This window comes from Arvicola amphibius, chromosome 6, assembly GCF_903992535.2.
Source record: "Arvicola amphibius chromosome 6, mArvAmp1.2, whole genome shotgun sequence".
NCBI lineage: Eukaryota > Metazoa > Chordata > Mammalia > Rodentia > Cricetidae > Arvicola > Arvicola amphibius.
In genome coordinates, this window is record NC_052052.2 from 133,100,034 (window position 1) to 133,121,868 (window position 21,835).

Consider the following 21,835-nt stretch of genomic DNA (forward strand, 5'->3'; position numbering starts at 1 on the left):
ATGAGAGACAGAGAGATGAGAGACAGAGAGATGAGACAGTTGGCTCCTGGGCTCAGGGGAAAAGATAAAACTCATGAAGGGAACAGAACTCCGTGGCTACCAGAAGACACAAAGTAGAACAAGAGTAGATGGTGGCAGAGAAAATCTACCATCATCTCCTCTAATGATCAGTGACATGTTCTAAGACAAGCCCCAAGTCCCTATGTGAAGCAACAGAGGGTACCCAACACTATATATGCTATGTCTTCTGTATATATGTACTATAATAAAACCATTTCTAAATTAGGCACAGTAAGAGATTAACAACAATCATTAGTAATAAAATAGATCATTTATAATAATACATTCTAACCATTCGGGTAGATGTAGACTTTTAAAATACCTTTTAAAAGGCTTTAGCTGTCTCACTATGACTTTTTTTTTTAGGTCAAGAATTCTTACCTTTTCACTTAGAGAAAATCCTGAGTATCTTCTCTGCAATATCAGAACTACCAGTGCCTTAGTTAGGGTTTTAATTGCTGTGATGAGACTCCATGACCACGCCACTCCTATAAAGGAAAATATTTAATTGAAGTGGCGGCTTACAGTTTTAGAGCTTCAGTCCATTATCACCATGACAAGGAACATGGCGGCATGCAGGCAGAAATGGTCTGGCCACATCTTGATCAGAAGTCAATAGGAAATGGTCTCAGATACTGTGCGGTATCTTGAGCATAGGAAACCTCAAAACCTGCCCCCACAGGGACACACTTACTGCAACAAGGCCACACCTACTCAAATAAAACCAAATGTCCTAATAGTGCTGAGATTATGGGGGCCAATTACATTCAAACTACCACATTTTTTCCCCTGGCCTCCATAAGCTTGTAACAATATAATGCAAAACGCATTTAGTCCAACTTCAAAAATCTCCATAGTCTATCACAGTCTCAACAATGTTTAAAAGTCCAAAGTTCAAAGTCTCTTCCAAGTTCATGCAATCTCTTAATTGTAATCTTTAAAATCAAAATCAAAAATCAATTACTTACCTCTAATATATAATGGCAAAGGATAAAACAATAGGAAAGGGAATATAGTGAGGAAATACTGGACCAAAGCAAGACCAAAAACCAGTTTGGCAAACCCCAAACTCTGCATCTCCATGTCTGATGTCAAAATACTCTTTAGATATCCAACTCTGTTCAGCTTTGTTGACTGCAACACACTTCTTTCTCTTGGGCTGGTTCCACTCCCTGTTAGCAACTCTCCTCAGCAAGTGTCCCATGACTCTGGCATCTCTAACATCTTGGGGTCTCCAAGGCAATCCAGGCTTCAACTTCACAGCTTCACACAATGGCCACTCTAGGCCTCCATTCAGGGACACCCCTGACACATGCCTGACAGGAGCAGCTTTCTTTAGGTGCAGGGTCAAATTCTATAACGTGTTTCTTCTATCCTTAATTCTAAAGCCAGACTTGTGTGGCAGAAACTGCCAAGTTCTGCTACTTTGCTAGGGCTGGAACATGGCTCTTCTCATTCATTTACATCTTTACCAGCTTTCTGGCTTTGATTGTTACCTTCACTGCCTGAGTTTGGCTGTTCTTGAACTTGTTCTGCAGTCCAGTCTGACCTCAAACTCAGAGATCCACCAGCCTCTGCCTTCCCAGTGCTGGGATTAAAGGTGTGCGCCACCACTGCCCGGCTCTAAGCTTTTCTTTAATTCCCTTTCACAAATTGGAAATTTAGCTGGGTGGCATCTTGTCCTGAGGTCACCACGCCCTTTATTCTATTTCTTAATCCATTTATCTCCTTGAATTTAGGATTTAGCTCCATTCTACTTCCTGGTATTCTTTTTCTCCTCAAAATTTACATTTTGTAATTTACCCTGCTTCGCTTGCTCCTTTTCATTATAAATCTTCATTAAAGTTACCACAAATAATCACACAACAGATCTATACTAGTTTGTTTTGAGAATTTCTCTGCCAATGGAATTAATTCAAAACTCTTCACTTTAGCCTCAGGCAGACTCTTTGGACAAGGGCCAAAGGCAGCCACTTTCTTCACCAAAATATCATGAAAATGATCACTAGGTAACATATTAAAATTTTTCTCCTCTGAAACCTTTTGAGTGAGCTCCCCACAGTTCAAAAAATTCATAGCACCACTGTCTTCCATGTTCCTACCAGTATGGCCATGTCTATTGCTATAAAGAGACACCATAATCATGACAACTCTTGATTTAGGTGGCAGTTTACAGTTCAGAAGTTCTGTCCATTATCATCATGGCTGGAACATAGTGGTATACATGGTAGACATGGTGGTAGACATGTTGATGGCTACATCTTGATCAAAAGGCAATTGTAAGTAGACTAAAACATTGAGTGAAGCTTAAGCTTAGGAAACCTCAACACAGTGACACACTTCCACCAACAATGCCATACCTATTCCAACAAGGCCATACCTCCTAGTAGTGCCACACTCTATAAGCTTACTAGGGCCAATCACATTCAATTACATATAATCACAACCAATACTGTTTGTCTCACGCTGAGAGACTCCAACGGACTTCTCTCTGCTAACTGAGGTACCACAACATGAACAATGGGTATCCATGTATACAATGTCTACACTGGGCACAAGCATGATTAGCACCCCATGGGGACACAGCAGATGGTAAGGGATTCCTTGGCACTACTCAAAATAGTGTGCCATTTAAAACTTACAGACTACTTACTCTTGAAGTCTTCCATCTAATGTTTTCTTTTTTGTTTTGTTTCTGTTTTTGTTTTTTTGGAGACAGGGTTTCTCTGTGTACCCTTGACTGTCCTGAAACTCTCTCTGTAGACCAGGCTGGCCTCAAACCTGCCTCCGCCTCACAAGTGCTAGTATTAAAGGCCTGTGCCACTACTGCCTGGCCCATTTAATGTTTTCTGACCACAGTTGTAATAAGAGCAATTAAAACCTTGGAAAGCGACATTGTAGACAAGGGTTACTGCTAGGTGTCCCTTTCAAACAACCCTCACAAATTACAAAGCCATGTTTTCTAGATCATCTCTTATTTGGGCGATCCTAAAATGATCCCAGAGACACTCTTAGGCTCACATCTGCCCTCATATTTGTTTTCCCCCTCACCCCCAGAAAGAGAGAGGTGGGAGGGAGGGAAAGAGGGAGAGAAGTCTGAGTCGGGGACTAGTCTTGAGAGGGCCAAATCCATGGAATTTGTCTCACCCAGTGATTGATGTTCAACAACTGATGAGTTGGCCACTCATCAGCCAACTAGAAGATTACTGACCAGAAGACAGCTACAAAGAAAAAGGTCCTATTCTGCACTGAAAAGGGAATCCTGCAGCCCCATCCTGGCTAAAAGAGGTAGGCTGCTCCTGGGAGCATGGTGAGGGCTTTGTTCTTAAGAGATGCGGAGGCTGGCCCCGTGAGTGAGTGTGACAGATGTTCTTTGTTATTCTGCAGCACATGGGTCTTCCATTTCCTTCTTCTTCCCTGGGTAAAATTTTGTGGCATCGTCTCACTTGTCCTAATGGCCCATGTCTAACATCTGTGTGGTGACAAATGGGGCATGCTCATTTGTGGACTTATGGAGCTTGAATAACATCAAGATGACAGGACTTGCTGCCCACGCAGGAAGAAGAGGAGTTGGGCACAGCTGGAGTGCAAAGTAGGTCAGTTCACAGAGCACAGGAAGTTACCAAAGCAATGGGAAATTAGGGGCAAAATTTTAACCAACCATCCCAGAAAACGGTCTAACCTGTTCCTCTTTGCCTTCTCTAGATTTTTTTATTTATTTTTAATTTGACATTTATAGTTTTATTTTGCACTTTGTAAATCTAACATGTTTGTTGCAGAGAATTTTTCATAGAAGGGAGAAACATCACTCATAGACTATTAATCAAGAATCATGTATTATTATTTTGACAGTCTTTCCTTCTATTCATCTTGATCGTGGATGCCTGTATATGTGATATATATTTTGTCATTAAACTATATATACAATTTTTTGTAATTTAAAAAAATGTATTACTCATCTTATATATTCATCTGCAAACCCCTTCTCACCTCCTTACCACTCTAGCATGTTGGAATACCTGAACATGCCTAAATGCTGCCTTAATGTTAAGACAGCTTTGCCCATGCCTCCCCATCTCAAGGCATAGAAAGAAATCAAAGTGCTAAGATCTTCCGGAGCCTTTTTATGTACCAGGTTTTCTGGGCCAGGCAAGGTAATTCAATGTAAAGCCTTTCCGTATTCCTATGAAAACACACCAACTGAGGGCCTGGAACAATCTCGAAAACCTGTGTACAGTGACCTCCCCCTGTGCTCTTACAGTTGGGGCTACTAGATAGAAACCGAGGAGACAATGGAGACATCCCGGATCCTGCCAAGAGAAGTAACGTGACTGCAGGAACCACACTAGAAGAGAGGCCCTTCTGCAGCAAGGAAAAGGGTTGGCTGTCCAGGGGTTAACTATCTGTCCACGGGATGCTACCTGCTCAGATGAGAGCCCTACAAACTTAGAAAGGATTCCTTCTCAGAGAAGAGTCCCCCAAGAGTCTGTGTTTCCCTGCAGAGGTGAAACACGATAGGCCTTTTCTGTATCTTGGGTCTCACTCACAACTCCTGCCCCCACTTAGAGAGAAACTATCAGACTAGACTGCTCCATAGATAGAAGAGTTTATTGTGGATCAAACTGCCAAAGCCATCTCTTGGGGCGGGGTGGAGGAGGGGTGGTAGAGGAGAAAAATGGTGGGAAAGCAAGCAGATTGTATATGACGTCAGCACGGTGGGGATCTGAGCTGATTCAGGCTGTCCATTGCCCTGGAATTTGGAGTCCTTGCCTGACAGAGTTGACCTTTGGGGCAAGGTTAGAGGAGGTTGCTGGAGGATGGAGGGTAGCTCTCGGTGAACAGAAATCTGCCTTTAGGCTTGTTTAACTGCCCTTCTGTTTAGGGTAATGCCACCAGCACTGCCCTTTGGTGGGGGCGGGATGTCTTTGGACCTAGCAAGAAGCTCTGTCAGCATGCAGTCTACAAACTCCAGACTTAAAAAATGCATGGGTCAGTGTCTATGTTACCACTGATTTTTAGAGACAGTTCTCAAGACAGTGAGCTGCTGGGTTTTTTCAGCGTATAAAGCCACTGATAAAATCATGCACTATCAGCTATGAAATACCACAGTAGAAAGAATTACTTTGTTCTTCAAAACCTGCTTCTGTCTTTGCGCATTTCCCTCCAGGGTCTTCTCTGTGTCAGATTAACTGGGCCAGATGGGTCATTGTGATTTGAGCTGTTCAGAGGTGATTCTAATCTCCACCAGCGCTTTAAGACTGGAAGCATAGGAGGCCAACAGTAACCTTGATTTCCATTTTCAGCAGGTAACCGAGAAGCAGGAAATGAAATCAAACTGCTGTCATTGTCTTCAGGATAAAAATGTTGTACGGTTGTATCCCTTATTTTGCCGTTTTTATATGATTCCACACTGTGAGAATTTCTGTTGTATACTAGGTCTTGGAAAGAAACACCAAAACACAGTGTGTAGGGCCTGGGTATCTCTTGTGTGAAGCTGATACTGTTTGGATCTGCGTGGTCTCCAAAGCCTTGTGTTTTGAACGTTTGTTCCCTGGTGCCTTTAGGGAGTGGAGCCTTGTTGGTGGAAGCAGGTTAGCAGGTGCAGGCCTTTGAAGGTATTAGCTGCTTCTGGGTCCAGCATGTTTTCCCTTTGCTTCTTGGTCAGCCATGATGGAGGGGCCTCCTCCATACCTTCTCACCTCCACGTCTTCCATGATGGACAGCTGAAATAAATCCTTGGTCCCTTCGAGTTCCTCTCAGGCACCTGGGCCACAGAGAGCCTTTAGGAATGAACCTGCAAGCCAATGCTGACTGGACAATGTACTGGTGGCTTCCAAAGCTGAGTGAACTTGAGTTCCAGGAAATCACCTCCAAATTGGTGACCCTACCAGATCCCCACTCAGGGAACTCATTTCAGACCTGCAAATGATTTTACTACACATGTGTGAGGGCCCAGTCTCTGAGAAACACTGGGGGAAGTGAGAGCAAAAGTTGTGGCCTGTTAGTCTTGGTGAAGAGAAGAGATGATGAGAAAGTTGGGGGCGGTAAATACAGAATTCAAAGAGAAAAATCCAGCAGTCACTAGAGCTGTGTGGGGAGGAGAGGGATGACATCACGTGTCTGTCCTTCAAACTTTAGAGAATGGAAGGGTGTGTGTGCCTGTGCCGAGGTGAGAGGGCTAGTCGGGGTGGAGGGAAGGATGGGGTGGAGATGGCAGAATGAAAGATGCCCCATGGAACTAGGGTTCAGAGGAGGAACAGACCTGACTCCCAGCTCACCCTAGTACATGACAAGCCAGTTTTTTAGAGTATGAACATTCTGCCCTTGAATTTGAAAGAAGCCAAACAAACCTGTTGAGGGGACAAAATGGGTGGCTGGTGTCCTCTCTGTGTCACCTGTGTCGCGGCACTGCCCTTTCTGATGTGCTGCTGGGCAGTTAGGCTTTCGTTGGCAAGTTACCATGGGAGGAAGAGATGCTCAAGACAAGCTCCAGTGTCAAAGTGCAGATGGTACCAGCTTCTAAGAAGGGATCGTCGCTCAGGGCCCAAGAAGAGCTGCTCCATTTTCTTGCCCAAGCAGAACAACAGGAAGAGGGCACATACTGTGTGTATGTATTACTATGTGAATTTAATTTTCTTTCCAGGAAATTTAGAAAATAGAGATAAGCCGAGGGGAGAATCACTCATAGCCCTACAACAAAGAATTGGAGCTCAACATTTTGAGCCCAGATCACAGTGTTGAGACTAGAACCCAGAGCCTCTCACATGCTCGGCAAGCACGCTGCAATGCCAGCTCTCTCTTCACTCGTTGCTTCGGAACAGGATCTCACTAAACTGGTCAGTCTAGCCTTGCACTCACTCTGTGGCCTAGGCTAGCCTTGAACTTTCAGTTATGCTGCCTCAACCTCCAAAGTATCTGTGATTACATTACAGCCTGAATCTGGCCACTACCTGGCTGGTTGCGGATGATAACTAACAGTTGTGGTGGAGTCCTGTGGGTTATAAGATATTAACAGGCATTCTGGTCATACTCAGAGCTCAGTTGACAGCAAAAATATCATCAGGAATTGCCAAATATTCTTAGGATGGTGGGGCAAAGCCTCAGTTAAGACCCACTCTCTTAGACTCCTGGGCTTGCTAGCTCAGGGAAGAACTGGCCACCAAGTCATGTGACATTCACACAGCGAAGCAAGAATATCACATAGAGAGAAACTGGTGCCCCCTAGATAAGCACTGATACCAATTTGCTGTCTTTGTGATGGGACAAGCTAGATTCTTCTGCTCTATCTCTGGGTTATGGCGTGCTTTTTCAAAACCAATTGCAATTTTCATGCAAGAACCCCAAGCTGGGACCACGTTGGAAGGATGCTCTCAATTTTCTAGTCCATGGAAACTGAGGAGCTACTAAATATTTTGCTTTAAAAACCACTGGATTAAAAGATGTTGGCTTAACTGATTTCATTGTTGAGTAATAAACTGTCATCAAGTTTATTACTTGAATATTGAATAATGTCATCAAAGAATATTCAATGTTCATCTGTTTATTCTGTGACCACTAAACATTTTCTTACATTTTAACTAACCAAATCTGAATATTTTTCACACATATTTGCACCTCTCACTAATAAAGATGTCCAGTCCTCCTGTCTCTGTATTCCAGAAGTTTTACATCTGCTGATTCAATCAACCAACCATCCAAAATAGTTCCTGCTCCAAATCTTTTCATCTGTTCTGAACAGGTTCAGATGTTTTCTTGACACTGTTCCCTAAAGGAGACTGTGTGGCTACACACAGAGCATCATGCTCTAGCAATCACCCAGGGACTATTAAAGCATGTGGAGGGTGTAATTATTCAACCACCCATAAGGCTGCACTTCTGGGTCCTAAAGGCAGGCATATGTGGGTGGACCCTTGGGAAGAAAAGGCCCGCATGACCCAAGTGCAAGCATGTGTGATTACCTTCAAGTGTGACTCAACTAAAGCCCTTGTGTGCATGCATGGGTCGCCTGCCATCTGCGTCATCAGTGTCTGACGTGCTCACGCAAACCCCCTGTGCGCATGTGCAAGGCGTGGGTTGCCGTCATCGGCGTTTGTCACATCTTCCCCCTGTGCTCAAGTGCTAGGCAGTTTTTAAAAGTTGAATGGGCCATCTTTGCGCTCTCTCTCTTTCTCCGTACATGTTTCCTCAGGCTTGTGAGCACCACCCTCTTCTAATAAACTCCTAAGTGGGTTTGTTTGCATCTCGTGTCTTCTTCTCACTCGCGTGGGACATTTCAGAGGGTGTATATGCAATACAGGCAAACACTGCATTGTTTGATATAAGGAACTTGAACATCCTTGGATTTGGGGGAACCTTGGAATCAGTTCACTGCAGGAACCAAAGGATGAGTATATTATCCTTCTTGATATTCGATACTGAGCTTACTGCAGCCAAGATAAAAATCTTGTTTCTGCCTTTGGATTATTTCTCTAGGGTCCAAGTCAAAAAAAAAAAAAAAAATCAAAGATCACCACGATTGCTTACGTAGTACATGAAACTATCTTGTAGAATGAAATTATCTGTAACCTTTCAATTTATGGACAGGCAATGTGGTTGCATCCCTGAGGTGTGAGATGAGAGGACATACTGGTCCAAATGGAGCCTTCACAGTCCCAGTCTGATTGGCAGGACTAAGCTCCTGTTCCCAAAAACAGTGACATGCTGGCTTTTCGAAACTACCCCTCTCTCCTTTTCAAGGCTCACAGACAACTAATGGCACATTTTCGAGCCGTGTGGGCTCTGTTCAGCCACATATCATGACTAAGAAATTATAGCACCTGGGGAAGTATGCCAATTTAGGCTAATTATATATGGGTCCGACCTGTCTCCACAGGTTTCAAAAGGTGTTTGTGTGACTTATCATTTATAAAACAAAATCCAAACGCTTTTCATCTCAGCAGGTTGCAAATGCTGCTTCTGCAGTGAGCCAAGTATTAAAATGGAAAAATCAAATTCGTAAATGACAGGGCAGCTAATCTGGGGCTACCCCTGTGACCCCTCATGTTCACTGGCACTGCTTGATGGGGTTGGTTTGTATCCCTACATTAGTTAAGTGTCAGGTCCAGAAGAAACCGAGGAGAAATGGCTAACTGAGGTGCCTCTATTAGCATATCAAAGCAATGCTGGCCTCCAGACTCTCTCAGGGTTTGAAAAAGTACCCATTAGGAGGCCAAGCTGAAAGCCAGACTCTTCTCAGCTCTGTTCACCCTGCCACCTACCCTAAACTACAGCTCATGGGCTTCCCTTCCCCCATACTTATGTGTATGCAACCCTGCCATTTGGGCCCTGAGTTCTCTTGGCCCTCCAGGGCCTCTTCAGCTCATTCTCTCTTGGCTCTTTCTTCCTCTCTGTCTCTGTCTCTGTCTCCCCTCCCCTCCCCTCTCCTCTTCTCTTCTCCTCTCTTCTCCTCCTCTCTTCTCCTCCTCTCCTCTCCTCTCCTCTCCTCCTCTCCTCTCTTCTCTTCTTGCTCTCCTTTCATGGCCTGGTTCAGTCTACTACTTTCTCTGCTCTGGGCTCCTTCAGATGCCTCTGGCTGTGCTCTCCCTCACATCTACAATAGAAACCTTCCCCTCAACTATCCCTTGGAGCAGCGCGCGCGCACACACACACACACACACACACACACTTTATAAAGTAAAGTAGTTAGGAAGTTTTGTTTTTGTTGTGTGATATTTCACCAGGGTACAATTCCCTCTATTTCCCTTCATGGGCAACCATGAGCCATGAGAGTTGCTTTGTTTTTTAATATAATCAACAAAACTGCATTATTACATTTTTTTGCTATTGTCAACAAATCCTTATTTGATCCCATTAGAAAATTGTATGCTGGTTTTAGAATTTATAAATCCAGTTATCTAGTTTTATAAATATAAATACCCGGCCAATGAATTCCGAGCGTTGATTAAGGAAGAGAAAACTGGAAACAGGGGTCAAAGAACAATAGATTCCTGTTTCCTTGGTTTGCTTTAATGTTCTGCAGCCAACAGACGGCCTCAGGCAACTATTTGAGGCCAATAAGAAAACCTCCTTTGGACTGTCCTAAAAGGAGCCAGGCACACTGCCAGGTCCTTTTGTTTGTTTATACTGTCAATGAGCAATCTCTATCAAAGTGATAAAGAATTTTAAAAAGCTTTATTGGGAGCTTTAGGAATTGTAATTTGGCAGATTCAGGTTTGGGCAAAGCTCAAAGTAAGTGTGTTCCAAAGAGGAGAATGAAAGCTTTGGATTTAAGAAGGAAACCAAGTCATCAGTTCAGGGAAACATCAAATCTATTAGTCCACAACCAGTTTGGGGGTACAGCTTCAGGCAGCTCTGGGGGACATGGGGCTTAAGTAGAGTGTTAGGATGATTTGGAGTTTTTTCCTTTAGACTCCCAACACTACACACACACACACACACACACACACACACACACGCACATGCACACACACGCGTGCGCACACACACAGAGTGCTTCCAGCTTGAGCAGAATTTCCTATGACTTCATAGCATCCTCCCACTTGCTCTTTACTAAGGGAGTAGGTGTTATTCTCACGTTTCAAGAAAGGAAACCGAGTTATTCAGGGATTTAGAAACTTCAGGTTTCTAAGCATTTGAAGCCGGATTAACCTTAGGTTTGCTGCCTTGCTAACTGCTATGCTTAACCAAGTAGAAGGCATCCTTGCTTATATTCATTAGAGCTTTTGGCTGAAAGCATCAGAAAACAGCTCTGGCCAAGACAAGCATTGAAGAATTTATTGAAAGGCAAAGGGGTGGGCAGAGATCAAGGAGGAGGTCGGTCCAGCTGATAGACTCAATAGAAGACAAATGGACCGGGATCAGAGGCTGACACAATCCAGAGAGGCAATGAAATCCTGACAAGCAGCCAGCTCCCACCAGGGTCAGGCAGCCAGGCTTAGCCTTTGCTTCTAAACATGACTCCCAAGCCCTACCCTTCCTCAGGGCCCGGAGTCCAGGAGACACATCTGAATTATCATACTTGTTCCCATGGACACTTCTTGCAGTAAGAAGGACAATTAAACCCTTTTTGCTTCTTAACTGGGAAAGAGATCCTCTTCCTCCCACAGTACAGGGTAACCTAAGTCATGAATGCCAAGTAGTAGATCATGTCAAATGTCCCCAGATTCTAGCAGCCGGCCTTAGGAAAAGCTGTGGAACTCAACTGTAGGGTGACCTTGGCCGTCCTCACCCACCTCCCATCTACCACAAACTCTACAGGTTTAATCTTGTGCTTAGCTTGCCAGGTTTAGAATAATCATGGAAATACACCTTGGGGCATGTCTGGGAGTGGTTTCTAGACTGGGTTAATGGGAAATGTTAAATATGGTGACACCATTCCCTGGGATGGATCCGAGACTGAACGTGCAGGGAAAATATGCAGGCCAGCCAGGTGGCTCTTTGAGTCAAAGCCCTGACTACACAAGCCTGGCAACTTGAGTGACATCCTAGATCCTAAAGTGAGAAGAAGGAACCAGCTCCTCAAAGTTGTCCTCTGACTTCCACAGGCACACCATCGTGTGTGCACACTGGTCCTCACAAACACTGCACAGTGCGTATGCACATGAATACACATACACACACATTTACGAATACACATATACTAATAATAAATAAAAAATCTAAAGAAGAAAATGAGCTGAGTACTAGCACTCCCCTCTCCTCCCTCTCCTTCCCGCTTCTCCCTCTCTTCCCCCTTCAAGGAACCTCTAGCTCATGCCTGCTTGATCTGTAAAGTCCCATTCCTCCCTCCCCCACCTCCTCAAATTCTGCCCACTCAGAGAGTCTCCAAACAAAGGGAAAACACCAAAAAAGCCCAGTTCCTCATTCTTGGTGGCTACTGCTGTTTCCTCTCTGAAAGCTGCCAGCCCCCCAAGTCTCCATTTAAAACAGTCAGCTTTGGATCATATTTGGGCACAAACCCAGCTTGTGGCTGATTCGTCATTACCTATCACCTAAAACCTATATAATCTCCCTGCTTTAGCTTGGTGTCTGGCTTTTCTATCCTCTGTCTCTGGGACTGGAGAACCCATCTGAGAGTTGCTTTGCTCAAATAAACCTGTTGTTATACTTTTTCAATTTGGCTTGATCTGGTTTACCATGTTGGCAGAGAAAACTATCATCAGGGGACAGAGAACCTATTAGTGACCAACTGCCTCCCACCCCAGTCACCATGCATTCTCCGCTATGATGGACTACCTCCCTTTGAAATGTGAGCTGAAACAAACCCTTCCTCCACTAAAGTCACTTCTTGTCGGGTATTGTGCCACAGCAATAAGAAAAGAAACGAATGAATGTGTTCTCTAGAGTCTAGTACAGCGGGTGTCCTAGTAGCTATATTGTTTGAGTGAACAAATTTTCCCACTGTGTCTCCAACTATTACTATATAATATCACACAGCTCTGGACAAATCAGACAGCCTGAATCCTTCACAGACTTGGAATATATAATTAGAGAAAGAAAATTCCCTAGTGTACTTGAGCAAGGTTACGACCCAACAGCGCTGAAAGCACACTTAATTCAGCTGGGAATTGGCCTCTGGGTCGTTCTTACCTTCCCAAAATTCAGTGTCCTAAGACCCCTCTCCCCAAGTCAAAGCAAGAACAAGGCTCTATTCTTTCCTTCTCTGGGCCACCCATGGCAGTTCTCAACTCCCCGTTGTTACTGGAATGTAGTGTTATCAGTCTTCCTGAAGTTGGGTATCTCTATCAAACAGAGCTTTGGGTTCATATTGAGGCGGGAAGCTCTGTGTGTTCAAGTTTGTCTCAATTACCATAAAAAATACACATACTTCCACGTCATGTTCCCCTCAGGTCTTCAACCCATTTATCTGGGTGTCTTATCCTTAGCCCTCTGCAGATGGACACTACTTCCTCAGGCATAGACTTGGGATAAAGTCTTCTTGTCTTGGCATGCTAGGCAAAGGGGCCTACCTGACCCACATTTTGTACAGTGATTCTCTGAATGCCCACCTACCCACAGACTTTCCTGAGGATGGATTAGCAATGATCTTTGTGCTGTGTAGTCTAGTGTGCCACAGAATGTCTTAAATGTCGTCCCTTCCCAGACACTTTCATTGCACATGCCAAAGTCAGCCACCTTCATGTGTCCCACAGGATCCAGCATCACACTGTCAAATACCGCCTGGTTTTGCGGTGTGGAAATAACATGAGACTCCTCCAACTGCCAACCTAGTGTATGTGGTAGATGGGGCCATTACATTCACATACTCTATTACTATGCACTGGGTGGTCTTTAAGGCAAACAGGAAGGAGAAAGGGCTCATATTTCCTTTAAAAATTGTAACTATAATTCCCCACCAAGATAAAATATTTTAAAACAGTTAATGCATAGCCCCACCATGTTTCGCATATTGCATCTAACTTCTCTGGGATACCGGCATTTAGCATAGTTAAAATCCGTGTGTACAAAGCTTTTATGTATCCTTCCATAAAATGCCATGCCATCTTACATCTCAAAACAGACTTCCGAATCCCAAATTTAGTCCTATCATAATATTCCATGCTCTTGTATCTTATTTACCAAACTACTTCCTTCTTGTTCAACATCTGTTTTAAATGCATCCGAGTTTCAACAGATCAAACTTCCGAGGCAGTAGGATACTTTCAGTGCTTGACTTCTGGAAGTGATTTTAACATTAAAGTGAGTCTGTTTATGACTGCGTATTAAATAGGCTCTAAAGAAAGACTTCTTTAGACTGCTTCTGAAGCAGATGGCACCAGGGTATGACACACATTAACAGAACTTCAGGCAAATCAGGGGATGCATGAAATCCAAAAGAATGATATAGATTAGGGGTAGGTGAGAAGAAAATGGCTAGATATGCACAAGAACACAAAACTGAGCCTACACACACACACACACACACACACACACACACACACACACACCAGACTCACATGTTTGCTTGGTTCCCAACTGGTGGCTGTATTTTGGGAGGTTAAGGAAACTTTAGGATCTGAATTGAACTAGAGGAAGTGGATCACTGGAGTCAGATATCTGGAAAAATATTAACCCTGGCCACTTCTTGGGGCTTGCTGTTTCCTGGCAGTCATAAAGAGACTAGCTCTCTTCTGCTAAATGTTCCCACTGACAGAATATCCTACCTAGGCAACTGGGACCAAATGACCATAACCTGAAGTCTCTAAAACTACGAGTCAGAATAAAACTTTCTCCTCGTAAGTTGCTGTCATCAGAAGTCTTGTCATAGCAGCAGCGTCACTACTGTTCACGTCCATGAGTTATCTCAATCCCATTACAACGGCTGTGGGATGTTCAGACTGTGGGAGATGAAGACGCCCTGAGCCCATATCTAATCTTGAAATATTGTGTCGGTGGAAGAACACATCTTTCACATCCTATCGCCCTATACCAAAGCTTTCCTTCTCAATTTATCTGTAAAATTATTTCAAGTGCACATTCCTAGATTTGAGCAATGATGACCAGATTTGAGCAGTGATGACCAGATTTGCGCAGTGATGACCAGATTAGGAGGCAGAACAGAAAGTGCTGGGTGAACCACTTGCTCCACTTACAGAGAAACTGGGTTCACAGAAGGAAGGCATGAAGACGTCTCACAGAAGAACAAAAAAAGAAAAAAAAAGAAACAGTGCTGGAGGGTATTTATTAGCAGAGGGAAACTAAAGGGGTACCACATGCTATGGATGCCTGGGTTAGATGCTCTCTGAAGACTCTGGCCGCATCGTCTCTTCAGGGTTAAAGAGATCCTCTTATAAGAATCAGTTTCTCATTCCTGCATGGTTCCAAGGCAATCAGTGAGGCAAACTGCACTTTCTGGGATGTTCTGTTTCAGTAGTAGGAATGGCCACCAGTGACACATCACATCTACAAATTTGGCTCTGTATAAATGAATGACACTTCCTTGTCTGTCCTTCCTTGCTGACACTGCTATGGTACCTTGAGAATTCACCAAGGCTTCCCCTCAACGTGATTCTACCCATTAGAAAACGTCCCCCACAAGCAGCTTCTTTATTCTGAGACAGTCTCTGCTTGGTTGTGCAGCAAATAAATCCCAAGTCCCATTGCTGAGCAATGTCATTACAAAAATGTAATCACACATCCGTTGATGCGTTCCTATGATAAAAATGTTTGTATGCTCCTTGGGATTTCATCTACTTTGTTCAAATCACACATTCAGCCAACGCACTGAGGGAATGATTAAATTCTGTCATTCCATATGCAGCTGTGGAGTTGGAGAGATGGCTTGGTTCTCACAGATGACATGCGTTAAGTTCCCAGAACCCACATCAGGCAGTTCACAACTACTGTAACTCCAGCTCCAGACAAATTTGGTGCCTCCAGCCTCCCCAGGCACCAGCATTCACATACACATAACCAACCAACCAAACAACAACAACAACAAAAACACACATACAATTTTTTAAGACTAAAAAGCTTTACCTGTATCTCAGAGACAAGCTAAAGTTTCATAAGAGAAAAATCAAGTCATTACATTTCTCTTTTTTGCACCCCGGTTACTCAACTTTCCATCACCACAGTGAAATACCTACAATAATTGACTTATGAATGTTCAGTCGGAAGTCCACTTTGGTCCCACTCCCTCCCCGCCATCCCAAACCACACCCCTCTCAGAAAGCCCACCAAGCAATGACTCCCCGGAGCTGCTCAAGACCACACCAACAGAGTATTTAAACTTCATCATAGAGAGTGGCCACGTGGTTTCACCTGATCTCTCCGGTCTCATCACTGGGGGGGCAACAAAGTCACCAGGAGCAGTTTGTCCGCTAAACCTGGTCTTTTATTTTAAATTCGGCTTGATTTGGCTTACTGCGTCGGCCGAGAGTGAAGAGCCTTAACATTGGGGTCCAAAGCCCTTCTGTGAGAAAGTGGGCTTATCTTGTATCCTCAGGCATTGCTCCTCAGTTCAGTTTCTTCATGTGCAAACTGAACTACCCTCAGATCGAAAATACACTTTTTAAAAAGTGCGTCTGTCTTGAGAATGCACAGACTGGTTTTTCTTGCCGTTATCCCCTCAACAGTAGATTATAACAACTGCTTCTCTATTGTCCTAGGTAGCACATTAAATCTGGTGATGACTTCAAATGCATGGAAGGGTGTGTATAGATTCTACACACGTGCTACACTAGACGGGCATGGTGACACACACCTGAACTCCACCACTCAGAAGCCTGAGGCAGGAAGAACATTAGTTTGAGGTCAGTCTGAGCTTATAAAGTAAACCTTGTTTCCAAAAAAAAGCAAATAAATACCAAAAGGCATCCCCCCAAACCCCCCCCCCACCCACACACACACACACAAACCCAAGCCAAACATTGTTATTTAATTACATGCTACTTATGTAGATAAAAGTAGCAACAGAGTTCTGGGATGGAGTTTTATTGTAGGAATCTAGCAGTCACTGTATCTAAGGTAAATCATTAGGGTAAACAGCTGTTTGCTAGGACTTTAACCTTGAAAACTCATTGTGGCAAACAGTGATTGTTTTCCATGATTTGCTGTTGTTTTTCTGAAGGGGTGTTACAGCTTTTGGATAATTTTGGTCACAAGCCACTTCTGGCACACCTGAAGCTCTTGGGTTACTGTGTCCTGCAAAGGGTACCCAGTGAGGACTAAAGCAGCAGGGGCGTGTGATGCTTTCCTTTAGAGAGACATCTGAATTAGAACAGGGACCTTGGTATGCGAAAACAGCCAGAAAAGCAGCTTTGTGTAACAATCAATAAAAACGCCTTTGCACAGCTGTTGGAGGTTCAGTTCAATTCATGAGAGGCTGGACTGATGGAGGACTTTGATTGGTTAATTAATAAAGAAACTGCTTGGCCCAATAGGTCAGAACATAGGTGGGTGGAGTAAACAGAACAGAATGCTGGGAAGAAGGGGGTCAGGGAGACACTTCAGGCGGTCGCCATAGTGAGTCGCCATGCTTCTCCTCTCCAAGATGGATGCAGGTTAAGATCTCTCCTGGTAAACCACACCTCGTGGTGCTATATAAATTACTAAATATGGGTTAAAGCAAGATATAAAAATCAACCAATAAAAAGCTACAGATAACGGGCCAGGGGCCAGGCAATATTTAAAAGAATACAGTTTCCATGTAATTATTTTGGGTAAAGCTAGCCGAGTGGCGGAACACAGCCCCGCCACTCCCTTCAACACTGGACCTTCCTGCAGCTACACAGGCCTTCAAATTTCATCTTGGGGTGACCTCTTTCTTTGACCAACTCACACAACACAGAACACCCTGACAGAGTTTGGTAGTAATAGCAGACCAGAAGCGTCTCGCCTGGCTTTCATGCTTCAAGAATTAAAGCCTAAAACTGTACAACAAAAGGCAATTCTGTAGTTTTTCTTAGAAACTTTCCTACACATGAATCTGTTGTTGCTTAACAAGGCCGTGACCATGACATTGACTCCTAAGTGGATTGTAGGTAAAGACTGGCCTCTCACTGTCTGGGAGTCTTAGGCCCAGCTGTGAACAAAACAGAAGGGAATTTGGTTCTCTTTATTTGGGTTCGCCTGGATGTTGTTATGGGGCTCTGCAGATTTCCACAGTTCTGCTCTCACAGAGCAATTATTTCCAGAAAAGATACTGGCTCAGATGACTGCCACGTTCCTCATGTGGTTTCTGAGTTTTGAGAACAGCAAAGCCCAGAGCTCCCTAGCCTTCTGTGCACCCTGGTAACGTGGCAAAGTGAAATCGTGACTGCCAAGGAGTCGTCATGTCGATCTATGGCAATGTGTTTCCAGAACAAAATACTTGTTCAGATTCCAAACCCACATGTGTGCAGACTGTAATTTTCTGTGTGGACAGCAACTCTCTTTTACAAACAGGATGGGGGGTGAGGGTCACATTGAAGGCTTCTGCCTTTGGAATATTTCATGTTGGACTCAAGCCTTGACAGACCATTCTGTGGCCAGTCTATGTGCCAGGGTGGGCAGCTGCGTGTGCAGTATAGAGCAATGCCTCTGAGTCTTGACTAATCAAAAGACCATGTCAATGAGTTTCTGTGTTTCTAGCTTCATGCAGACTGGAGAAAGTTAAAGGAATCCCAGGTTCACTGGGAGCTATGGAGTCAGCTGCAGGCTAGAACAATTTGGGGAATTTTGAAGAACCTGGCTTTAACCCTGGAGATTTGGTTCTAAACTGCAAAACAGAGAGAAATTCAAAACTCCCCTTCCATCAATACTGAAAAGAAACTAAGCTTGTTTCTGTTACCATGTTAGCATTTTGCAAGTACTCAAAATAAAAGAAAATGCCATAAAAATCGGGACTTTGAGTACCTAAAGGCTCACTTGCAGCTCTTCCAAGTGAAGAGATTCCAGTTCCATGATGTCACTGCTCGGTCAGTTTCTGATGATGCGGCTATCCCACGGCCCATGCTCTGTTTGTGTAATTTCCTCCTTTGTGCCCCTAAAGCAAATAAGGATAGAAAGGTTATATTTAGTAAACCGTGCCTGAGTAACTCAGTATGTGGTTTACTACACACACACACACACACACACACACAGTTTTCACACTGGCTGGCTACCCTCCCCTGTCCACATTTGAGCCTTCTTGTTCCCCTCCTGGATACACTGTTTGGAAAGAGTATTTAGTGCAGAATTACCCCCGCTCTTTACTTTCTCACTTTGGTTTCCTTTCATGGGTCCTGGGGTTCCTTAGCTTGTCATTGTGCCCAGGAGATGATGTCAGAGGAGTCAATCCTCCACTTCACCCCCTGCATCATTGATCTTAGCTGCTACAGATGGATTTGTCTCCAACCTGGGGTCTGAGGTCTGAGGTCTGTTCTTTCTTATTGCTGCTTCTCCTCAGATCTAAGGGAACCATCCATCTTCTTAGTCAGCCTCTGACTCTTTGAGGCTTGCCTTCTTCTTGCATAGGCCATTGTCTTCCTTGCAAGTCAGGTCTTGGGCTTGGCCTGACTTCAAACCTGATCAGAGGCAGGCAATCGTAGACAGATCTGGAATCCAATCTAACCTCCTTCCAATAAATAAGCCCCAGCTGCAGCAAATCTGGAGAATTTGAAAAGAACTTCAGATAGAATTAAGCCAGAAATAGCACTGTTAAATCTGGTCATGTGACATAATTCTGGCAAGCTTGCAGACATCTCTAAGTGCACACAAGTAGGTGACCCATAACTAAACCCAGGAGACCAAGACTGGGAGCCAGGGTTCTTTTTGTTTTGTTTTGTTTTTTACCCCAAGACAAGGACTTAGCAAGTACAAATTCAATAAAACATGGCCTGAACATCTCTGTCTCTAGCTCATATGTCTTGGATAATATCCCCGTGAGTGAGCCAGCTTCAGCCTCTCAGTAAGTAGTCCCTGAGAACCTCACACTGGTTCATGATGATACGATTGTTTCTCCTGCAGACAGTTGCCCTGTTGCGACTAATGTTCTTCTTGTCCTCCTAGGCAGGGGATCCTGTAAATGAAAAGGGGGGGGGGGGCGTTAGCACTAGTATGCATTTGTGTTCTCTGCTTTCTGATTGTGGACACAATGTGACCAGATACTTCAAGCTCCTGCCACTTCGATTTTCCCACCGTGATGGATAGCTTTCTCTTCTGCCCCAAACTCTTCCTCCAGAACTGCGCTTGACTCAATCCCCGTGTTCAGACCTTTATTGAAATGTGGCCTAAACACCCTGTTTAAAGTAGAGCAATGCCACAAAGAAGTGCAGCCCTTGTGTGAAAGGGAATAATGAATGGGAAGCTACAGAAGGATTCTCCCGAGTCCCTCTGGGCCCCTCTAAAGACCTCTGCAGAAGCGCAGGTCTGGAGGACCTTCCTTTTGTATGTTGATACTATGAAGTAGAGCAGGCCAGGCATGTTTCCACATGAGGTTAGTGTGATGGGGGCTGTGGTAGTAACACAATGACCTGCCTTCCTCCATAGGGAAACGGCCCCAGTTGCCTCTGAAACATCAGGCAGTTTTAGATCCTACACATGCTATGCTGTCTGTTATTGTGCACTTACAATCAAACTTAGTTTACAAACCAGACCAAGAACAAGGTTAACAGTAATATTTAATAATAAACAGGACTGTCTTAATACATATATTGCCACTAAAAACATACTGCACCATTTTGGTCTCTCTGGAATTTTCCGTTTACTGTTTCTGTGTACTGCTGACTTCACATATCTTACTCCAAGGAAAGTAAGCATCATTGCATCGAATAAAGACAGTAATCCTATGAATGGAAGCCACAGCACCCAGTCAAGCCAGCCCCTGGGGGCCCCACCTTCCTAGTTTTTTACCCTGAGATCTCATCACCCATTAATGCATCAGTTTGGCCCCCCCACCTGCCTGCTCCCATTCCCCACTGGACTGTAAGCATCACAAAGCCGTAGGCTCTGTAGAAGCTGTTTGTATTCCTAATATCCACAGCGGAGCCTGGTACCCAGAGCTAGTAAAGGACACGAGAGAGCTGGGACTCCGTCAGGGAGGTTTCCAATACAGGTCCGAGACATACTGGCCTGGTGATGACTTCGTACATACCATCACCTTCTCAAGTCTGCATTTCCTCCCCACAATGGATATCACAGGGCTGCCGTGAGGACTAACTCAAGAGTAGGTGCACATTTACCATCCAGCCCTGCAGTACCATGACAGATTCACGTCATTCAAGGGGGACATTTGAAAATATTGCACACTGCTTAAAACGCAATTGGCATTTTGGAATCATCGCCCCTATAGGCTTCATAGGAAATGAACTTATTGCTACCTCAAGTAAACCAGCATTTCCAGAGTTTGAGGATCTAGGCCTGTGGGGTGAAGGGAGGCAGTGAGGAAGATGGCCCCCTGCAGGTTATTTCAAGGCTGGTGAGAATTAGTTTGTCCCAAAGATTCTGGACATCTGTCAGTGGGCCAGGTTAACATCCTTGGCGTTTGTCTCGTTATCCTGCAAACTACCTGGAGGCAAGTGTGGAGGGCTGTTGGAAGACTGTATTGAAGGAAGCTGATCTGATGCAATTTAATATTTGTGATGGCAGTACCAGCCCATGAGTAAGTACAACCCCTTAAGCAGTCAAAGGGGTGGAAAAAAAAAACTATAGGTCATTCAAAAATTCTCTCCCTGGCCCATATGGGACTGCCTGTCTGGAGTATTTTTATTAAAACTTCTTTTCACAAATCCCACAGATCAAAAAATCTTTCCTCTGTAAATTTCTTCTTGTAAGCGCAAACCTCAGTCGTGTTTACAGAGACCAGGTCTGTCTGGCAGGGGGTCACGACGGCAACTCAAAAGCTGACAGCAGCCCTGCTACCAAGGCCAGTGTCCAACAGAGCAAGTGTCTCAACCGGTTCGCCCTCGTCACTGTCCTAACACCTGTGCCCAAATGAAAGCCACGGGGTTTATGCGACACATGGCACTGTGCCTCTTAACAGGCTCGCCAGACTTCAGTGTCAAAGGTGGCTCACCTCACCAAGTCCTGTGTCCCCAGGAAAACAGCATTCAGATCTCCAAGGCAGGCTCAGAGCGCACAAACTGGGCTACAGGAAGTCAACGTCCTAATGGTTCTGGAGCAGATTTGAAGTGACAGACTTTTCATGGCAGGAACTAAGACCAAGAGGTGAGCGCCACCTGGCGGATAGGTTGCTGGAGGTGGCATTAGGGTGCACACCCCAACACCCCTCCTCAAACTTGAGCCCAAACAACACGTTGCGAAGGTGCGAGCGGTTCTCAGTATTCTTTCAGCTCTCAAAACGACCAGACCAGCG

The 21,835-nt window shown here is 44.5% G+C and overlaps 1 long non-coding RNA gene across 1 annotated transcript; it reads right to left on the bottom strand.

Moving 5' to 3' along the window:
• Positions 1-441: 441 nt before the first annotated feature.
• Positions 442-21,664, bottom strand: LOC119817838. Its single transcript, XR_005285953.1, has 4 exons — positions 21,536-21,664; positions 18,878-19,540; positions 18,397-18,526; positions 442-548 (listed from the first exon to the last, which is right to left on the bottom strand). It is a non-coding gene; the product is annotated as an uncharacterized LOC119817838 (long non-coding RNA).
• Between the last annotated feature and the right edge of the window lie 171 nt (positions 21,665-21,835).